The following is a 9,438-nucleotide window of genomic DNA, read 5'->3' as shown; positions in this document are numbered from 1 at the left end:
TTTTATTTACCCCAAGGCCTGTGTGTACTTGGCAGTGTTCGACTTTAGTGGCTTATAAATTGCATTCATTTTGAATTGGAAAATACTGAAAAATCTTTGTTAATCCACAATTGTTCACACATTGAAAAGATTTAGGACGAAGTTTTCCAACTTCGTTCCATTAAGTTTTCTTTTCTAAAAGTGTATCGAAATGAAATTCGAATGAATTTTGATGATTTCTGCTGGCTACGCTCTTGCAGGCAACTGTCCAAGCATTTTAGCATTTTCCTGCCCATTCAGCTGGGCTCTTCTGTCAGCTGAGCTGTTGCCAGGGGTCAGTGACTCGTATAAAGCGCTGCCCTTGCATATTTAATACCACAAAACGGGCAATTCTCTCTGGGGATAAATAATATGAAATATTTACACGTCCCCTCTCGAGGACTCTCCACAAGTCCCCCCTTCTGAAACGTAGTCAAATCTGTATATACAACTGACACTTGTATATGGACATGCAAATAAACATATACTCATATGTAATAACAATAATAAAACATTATTGTTGTCTTAACGCTCTCAATGGCATTCGGCTGAAAGCAAACAAGCAACAAAACAATTTGTTTTCACAGTTGTTACAATTTTTATTATGATTTTTGGGCTTCACTTTTAATAAACTGAGTAAAATTCGATTGAAATTAAACAAGGTTTAAGGTTTGACTATAAATAGTGAAGATTTACTAAGTGATAGTTTTTATAAGATGGCTTATTTTGCATTTATCTTCCATAGAAAATATTATTATTATTTTTCTTTAACTTTTCCCTTCAAAGAAGTACTATTTCTCCGCTTTTTATCATCTTTTCACAATGGAATTCTGTTTTGCCAGCAGCAACGCCGCCAGTTGGGTTTGTTGTTCCGCTTCCTTTGGCAATCGTGTTGGATGAATAGATGCAGGCAGCGAACTACAGGTAGCAACACATCTATAGCCCTTTTTACCTTTTCTCATGGAACATTTTTCGCCTCAAGTTGATTGCATTTTTCAGTCGTGAAGAAGAAGAAGAAAGAAGTAGAAGCAGCAACAGCAGGAAAAAGCTGAAAAGTTGGGGGAGCTTGTCAACTCTAGCACATAAGGAAAACAATCCGTTTGGAGTCAGCTTTTGTATGCATCGCACGTTCGTTTTTGGTTGATTTCTTGCATTTCTCATAGCTGTGGGATCGACTGAGCTCCGCACTCCGTACTCTGCATTTATAAATCCCGGCATCGCGGGTCAATTTCATGCAACAGCGACAGCGAACCTGGACGAACTTCAAGAGTGCACGGGAAAAAATGTTTTTAATCTGGGATTTAATCTAAATTTCCAAGTTTTCTTTACCAAAGTTGCATTTCTGAGAGATTATTCTCATGCTCCTGAATGTAATTCTTGATTTACCTAGGTTTTTATGTTTCACAGCAACATTTCTCCAAGTGCACTTCCACAGACCTGGACAACGGCACGTATGCGCGTTTTTCTTCATGCCACTCAGCCTTACCTTTTGCCCTTCGCCTTGGTCCGCCCCTTGCCTGTGTGGGCCGAGTGGGCGTGGCGTCTGGCGGCACGTAATTGATTGTTCAATCTGTTCCAGATCAAACGAAGTTGCAACCTGGTGGGGCCAAGAAGCACCACAGCCTCTCACCTCGGCGATAGAGAAATTTCTGAGCGTATCTAAAAAATTCCTAAAGCCACCCTTCATAGCAGACTCAAATGAACTGTGAGCTGTTTGGGCACTCAGTTGATTGAGTCACCACCTACCCATTACCAACCTATCTTGTCCCAAGCCCCCTTCATCGAAGTGCAAATGAGGGAGTTTAAGTGCCGCGGAAAGGCACGTCGTAAGGGGTTACAATTGTTACGGTATGTTTTCTGTCATTTAACGATCTTTGACCAGGTCGTCCTCATTTGTATGCCAAGATGGTTTCAAATTATTGCAGGGCTGTGTTGTCCTCGATACTTAGAGGCCATTCCACACTGCAGCTGTCACTGATTGCTCACTAAATCAGCATTTCGATGGCTTCGCATTTGTTTGCAAATTGAACTTTGAGGCTCTTGATGCCAAATCACCGCTTCAAAATGCCTGCCAGTTGGCCACAGGCCAGCTCAAGTACTGGAATATATATCTTTATTTCCAGTCAAACAGATGGCAATAGTTGCAGTCGAGGCTATTGGCTGATAAACATAACTTTGAATTGTCCTTAAGTTAAGGCTGATGAGAAAAGCATTGAGAAGGCAGTTGGACTTTGTTTAAATTTAATGGGGATTATTATTATTTATTATTATTAAATCCATCATAATTAAGTATTGATAAAAATAACTTTTAAACTTAACTCACTATTGTTTAACAATTAAATAAAGTGCAGCTATAAATTATTGTCAATTTACAAACTGAAAATATCAAAATAAAAAACAAAACATTTCAAAATTCTAACAATATGTCCTTCAAAGTGTACAAAATTTATAGCCCAACATTTCCCATTGTTATGATTGATTTGGAAACTTAAATGCCGTAAAAAGATCGATTGAGAGGCCATAAAAAACCTTGATAATTTTCACTTTTCGTGTGGTAAAAACCATGCCATTCCAGTCAAATCGAATTCATTCAATTACGTTTCATAATTCATGAGTGGAGTTCTGTGACATTTTCAGGATTTGCTCAACAATGAATATGCATGTAAGTCTCTGCCTCAGACTGTTTGTTTTCAGCATTTTTTTTTTGTTTCCATTTTGGCAATCTTTTTGCCTCTGATTGTCCATTGGGCATTCATTGGATTTTTGTGTGTGATTTTGCTGCTGGAGCTGCTGCTGCTCCCATGTCAAAAATTTGGACAGTTTGTCACTTTAATTGAATTTCCATGCAGAGCCAAACGAGCCAAATAAAAAGTTCGGTAGTAGTTTGTTCATGCGATTTATGGCAAATAGGAGTGAAACAAAGGCAAAAAGATTTCAACTTTTGCATAAATTTTCATACGGCAAAATGTTTAATTCAGGCCATATGGTGATAGTAGGAGTATGTGTGTGGCAAATGCAAAACATGCCTCATTGCCAGATGTTGCCAACTCACCCTTACAATTTCACAATCCGAAACAATAGTACAGAGGGTGAACTGCGAAAAAAGAATGTTTACAGGCGTCATGAATGTAATTTACAAGTTGTTAATCAATTGCAATTAATTTTAATTACTCAAGTTAAAGGCACAAAAAGTATTTGCCTGACAGCTTTATAGACGATTAACCAAATTTAAGTTTCAACTTTTCCTTGACTTATTTCTCTCACTGCTTCCGCGTACATTGTAACCATTGGCGCAATTCACGCTTCTTAGACATTGCGGTGACGATTTCCGTCTTTCACCTTATTGTTGAATGCCACAGCTTTCCGTTGAGGAAGCCAGCGTAATGCCTCCTACCCACTGCCACCACCCATCGCTCGTTACCTCAAAAGCCGCTAACAATGCTGTGAAATTTCCTACGCAGCTCGCGGCGTTGTATCCTGCAGCCTTCAACGTTGAAATGCTGGAATGCTCAAGTCGTCGTTCCTGTCGTGTTTGCGGAATGTTCTATAAGCTATGCAAAGCATCTAACGCCTTGTATCTGCTGCCAAAGTATCTGATGATGATGATGGTTGATGCTGTTGTTTTGATTGAAAACATCACAGAGCGATGGCCAAAGTATTTCATATCTAATAATATCAACTATGTTAGCTAACAATTGATGTTGACAAATATCATTTGAGTTAAAAGTTTTCAGCACTCTGGGGACACGCCTGAGATACTCCAAACCATCACTTACCCACTCTCCATTTAACCATTAATGCACAAGTTTAACTTCAATTTAAGAACTTTTGCCATTTGACAAATAAAAGTTGAAATTCAACAATTTTTTGCTTTCAATTTGCATTTCGGGGGGGGGGAGAATATAACAAAAATGTTGATGATGATTTTATCGGAAGTAGACGTTCTTTTTTATTGACAAGGAAATGCTTTCTTCAGAGGGCGGATGTTGTCAAATGTTTCCTTTTCTTCCCACTTGACCTTTTTGCCGGCCATATAAAATATATGAAAAATGCTATTGCCATTATTTTGCAGCTTAATCTTAGATGGCCAAAGGAGAAATCTCAAGTGGCACACAAATTGTCGCCTTAACACCTTGTAAATTATGGGACAGGCAGAAACTTTGGACAGGACATAAAAACTCGGGCACTCAAAGTAACCACAGACAAACACTCATAAACACTTTATGACAGTGCCGCAACGGATCAGGTGAGGAGTTAAGGGCTTCGGGCCAAAAAAGGGGGAAGAGCCCGTTTTAACTCCATTGCTCGAACACTGGGGAAATCAAAATGGACATGGAACGGGAATGGGGTTGTGAATTGCCACCCCGGCAAATCCCTCATGTTCCCAATCGGACAACGGAGATGTGACAATGAAATCAAACCGAGAGCCGGGCTAACAGTTGGAGATACATCTGTGTCCCGCTGCGGGCTATTGCCCAAGCAAAGACCAAAGAGAAATGATAGTTCCTTTTTGGGGAAACCGAAGTTTGAAATACCCTGAAAGGGTTAGCTTAAGTGGACTTAAGATTTAACATAAGGAAGAAAGACAAAAATTGACATTTTCTTAATAAGACTTACTTTATATCTTCAACTTCAACCTTAGAAGTTGCAAACAGAATTCTAGAGAAGTAATCATACCCTTTGCTAGTACATGAAGTGACCCACAGAGAGCTAGATTGGAGAAGAGGCAAAACCACAGCCCCACTAACCCATACCTCCTCCCCTTCGATTGCCTCACGCACGAGTGTCTTCATTGTGGGCCAATTTGTGGACCATCATCAAGTGAGAAATTTCCAATTTCCGAAATGTTCAATTGGCCAGTAAAACGGCCCGCAGCCACAGGCCAAGGCGACTATTGTCATGTCCCCCGCTCTTTTACCTCGCCACCAACAAGACCCACTTCTTGGCCAACAATTTCTGTTTGTATTTACATTTAGCGAGGTATTTTTATCAGTTGCCATTTGCCAGATGGTTTGTATCTTCCATCCGATAGATATACTATATATATACGTCTAGGAAGAAGATGAAAATGAAAATGAAGGTGCCTCTGGAACTATCAGGTTTTTGGGAATTTTCTTTTTTGCTTGCCCCTGCAACATTTCTCATGCGGTTCAATTATTTTGTGTTGACCTCCGTATCCGTTTGACTTTGTCTTTTAATTGTCTTGCCCGGACTGGTCCTGAGAACTCAATTGTCTCCTCCATTTATTGGGTAAGCAACTTCTGACCTTCCCTATTATTTTTCGACTAAATAATGCAAATTGCTTTGAGGGAGGAAGGCGGTGTGAATGTCGCATAAACTGTGGCCTGTATGAGCCAGGCTTCATTTGAATAATTGAATGTTGAACGCTGAAATTAGAGGGAGCCTGTAATAAACTGGGATATAGTCGAACACCTAATTACATTCCATGAGGCATTTCCTGAAGCTAGACAAAAAATTGATGGAGGGTAAGTTTTTAATCAAGAAATTCTAAGAAGAACTTTTAGGGGGAGTTGTAGGTAATGGATTTTTAATGATTGTGCAGGAGCAGAAAGTAATACTCTACGTTCTTAAAACTTAAATAAAAGATCCAAAAAATACATTTTTTACCATCTTTATAAGATTTTATCTTACCAATATGAGAAAAGTTGTTACCTCTATTAAGCATTTAATCATTATCAACGCTCTTTTTAACTTATATGACAATTATTGTCGAGTTGAGAATACTTCAAGCCCACACACACACAACAAGTGTCACTCGAGAGCAAACTGAATCCCTGCAACATTATTATCATGATGAACATCATCAGCATATCATCATCATCATCATCATCATCATCATCATCACGGAGGAGCAAAGTCAACGACCCTCACTGCTGTTGAAAAATATAAGCGAGCTGCGTCAACAGTATTTATTTTTATTGACATTTTGTTATACACCCACCCCCAACCGTGCCCCTGCCCCCGGAAAAAAATCAGAAAGCGCGACCGTTGGGAAAACCTCTCAGTGAAAATACAAGGCGAGCGATTTACGTGACGAGACCGCGGCGGCCATTTAATGCCGCCCCACCCCCCTTATTCCTGTCCACTCTCCTCCCAAAAACGCCCTCCAACCACTTACACACTTTTCACCAGCGAAAAGAGAAACGGAAAAACGCGGTGAGCACAAAGAGAAACGCCATTTTCCATGTTGGTCATAATGAATGCGTAAAAGTTTATTGCGCCAGCGAGGTGTGGAATGTTAAGGATTGGAATGAGTTGGGTGTAAAATGGGTGGAAATGTGGGTTGGGTTGGTCGAGTGGCAAGGGAAATGGCAAAGCAGATCCTGGGGACAGGTGTGAGTGCCAAGCACAAATACAAAATGATTTATTCTCGTCAAAGAACTTAAAGGTAGTAGCGACAGGCGATTGTCCTGGTCAATCAGCTCAAGTTAAGTGACGGAATCTGGGATTCAAGGGAATGGAAAATACCGTCAGACAGATGGACAATGACGGATTTGGTAATGAGGAATGTCGGTTATGGTAATGGGAAGGGATTTCGAGTTTAATGGTATTTTTAGATCTGAATTTAAAGCTTTGAAGAAAAGTGCGTTTGATTTTGGAATATGTATAGCAATATGGCAATATCTTTAACTATAATAAACTTAGTACGATCCAATCCAATTTCTCAAAATGTATTATTATCTTCAAGATGCTTAGGTTGGAGTCCCTTTTTCCAATGATTACATAGTTCCTTCCGTTGATGGAACTTTAATTTTGTATGTCCTTTCCCAAGTGTTGCAGCTGGTCTTGTTAGCTTCAGTTCGAGGGCTCTAAGCCATAAAACATAACCCAACGTTTTGCGATAACCATAAAATGGGCTTCCCTTTTGCCGTTTTCCTTGGGGCTTCGGCTTGGGCTCCCATTTCTTTCCACCTCCTTGCTGTTTCTTTTTTTTTATTGTTGTTTGATTTCAGCATAAAGGACGGATTTGGCAACAAACGTTATGCATTTGGTTCGGTTTTGGGTTTTCGGTTTTAGGGTTTGAGGTTTGGTGTTTTTTTTACAGGGTGTGGGGGTATTAGTGGGATTTGGCCTTTGCCTGTGACCCAGGGATTGCTGTTGTTCGGTTTGTTTTGGGTTACTCTGGAGGCGTTTATCGTTTTCCTTACCAGGCCAACAACACCAGCATGTCGATTTGCATGTCGAAGTGCGAAGGAAAGAAAGAAAAAAAAAAAGAAATGCCAGAGGCTAAAGCTTGTTTTGCCCTCTCAACGAGTGCCAGATTACGCATACGCAATGTGTGCTGTTGCCATTGTACCACATTGTGTTATGTTTGTTTGGACAAATTATGCAAATCGAAAGAAAATATATACAAGTGGCAAAAAGCATTCTGGGCTTTGAGATGTCTTCTCACATTTTTCCTTTTTTCTTTTCTTTTAGCCAAAAAAATGCGATTTCCTGGACATTTTTCGATTTGGATTTCTCCTTCTCGCCAAGCATTTCATTAAAACACGCCCACGTTTTTATGACTTAATTTGGTTGGCGTGTTTGCCTAAGGCCTTGTCACCCCATCACATTTCCTTAGCATAAACAGCTTCGCACAATAAACTTGTTGACATTGCTCTGGTCCGAAAAAGTCAAACAACACTTCATTAGTAGCCGCATTTGTATTTGTTTATAACTTAATCTACCCAAATGTCAACACGAAGAGCGCCTGGAAAATTTCAATGAGTTCTGGTCACGCACAGGACGAGAAAATTAGGTGGCAGCGAGCTAAAAACGAGCAGCTGAGTATTAATAGAAAATGTTAAGACAAAGAACGTTTAATTTGTTTGTGCTACTAAATTTCCTTCGTTTCGTTTTAAAGCTGATCCTGGATCGGCGGTCATAAAACTCTGGGAGAAGATATATATATATGGGTGATATATATACGTGTGGCTATATATATGCAGACGACAACTTGGCAGTTTATTGCAGGTACGTGTCTTGAATTATTGTCAACACTTTGCCAGGTTGGAGATTAACAAACGTTCACGCCTGACGTTTGACTGCCATCCCATCCAGTGGCGGCATTCTGTTCTGGTCTCCTGGAGTCCTGGAGTTCTAGTCCTAGACGACAATTTTTACCTCACCGTGGGTTTTATATGCCTGGGAAAAATTGATGAGCGTGTAAACATGTGTCTGTGCGCCTTTATTTATGGATTTCCATAACAATCCAGCGTAACATATGTGTCTGAGCCGTTGATTGAAGCACTTTCCCGCCACTCCACAAAGGACACAGGATGTTTGCCAAGCTGTAAATATGTGTGTAAGCTGGGTCAAAGCACTGCGTACCCTCGGTTTTTGGTGCGGTAAGGAAGCTTAAAGCAAAGCCAAGGAAGTTTGCAACTTCGCTGTGTGTTTGGTTTCAGTCTAAGGTGTTACGTGTTTGGCTTTGGCTCTTGGGTTTGTTTACCTATCGCTCTTCCTCGCACTCTGGGTTAACCATACTTGTTTGCTCTTTAAGTCATTTTGATTCACGGCTGTTCTAAACCACTTCAAATTATTATTAGTGTCTATAGCTTAGTGTTTAATCTATTTAAATAATATGAAAAGATATTCCTTAACAAAATCAAATCTTAAATAATAAAATAACTTCTTCACTTATGAAAGTTCTTGCCTTTCAATTTAATTCACCCCAAAACGAATTATAACTCATTTTAAATCACATTTATGTCACCCTCCACTCATGCGCCAAATTTAACCCGAAATACTTTTTCTTACTTTGCTCTTTTTTCCGAGAAGTTCCGCGGGGGTTTCAAAGTTTTTCTTGCCTTTTGTCACAAGCCATAGCGCGTATAGTCTGCGTGGAATTAACATGGCCTGGTCCGTTGTCAACACGGCAAATGGTTCGGGTTCAGGTGTCAAAATTGTTTTGGCGAAAGTTTGTGGCTGCTTTTACGGCCACGCTTATTTTTGTTAAGCATTTCAAGCACAGGCTTGAGATGTGGCCAAAAAAAAAACAACTCCCAAGGCAATTCCTTCCCCTACACAGGGGAAAAATGTATATTTAAAACCCATTTAAGTATGCTGTGTATTACTTGAATCCAAAGGATTCTTAAGAAAAGAGATTTTTGTGGTCCAATAATGATCATCCCGTACCTAAACTCATAAAAATGTAAACAAAATATAAATCACCCTTAATTTCTCTCAGTGCACCCACCTTGGCTAAGTGTTGCAGGCGCCAAGGCTGTCGCTTTGGATGGAAAAGTTTTGCGTTGCAACAAAAGCATAACAAAAACGCAAAGGAAAATATGGTGGGAATTTTTTAACGCTTCCAAGTTTGCACGGCGCCGACAGCTTGCCAAAGGTATGGCTAGAGGGAGGGGAGGATAAGGTAAACTATTACATAACACGCATTATACAAAAAGGTGCCGTGGC

Source organism: Drosophila eugracilis, unplaced genomic scaffold (assembly GCF_018153835.1).
Source record: "Drosophila eugracilis isolate 14026-0451.02 unplaced genomic scaffold, ASM1815383v1 contig_2088, whole genome shotgun sequence".
Classification (NCBI taxonomy): domain Eukaryota; kingdom Metazoa; phylum Arthropoda; class Insecta; order Diptera; family Drosophilidae; genus Drosophila; species Drosophila eugracilis.
This window is presented reverse-complemented; position numbering follows the sequence as displayed.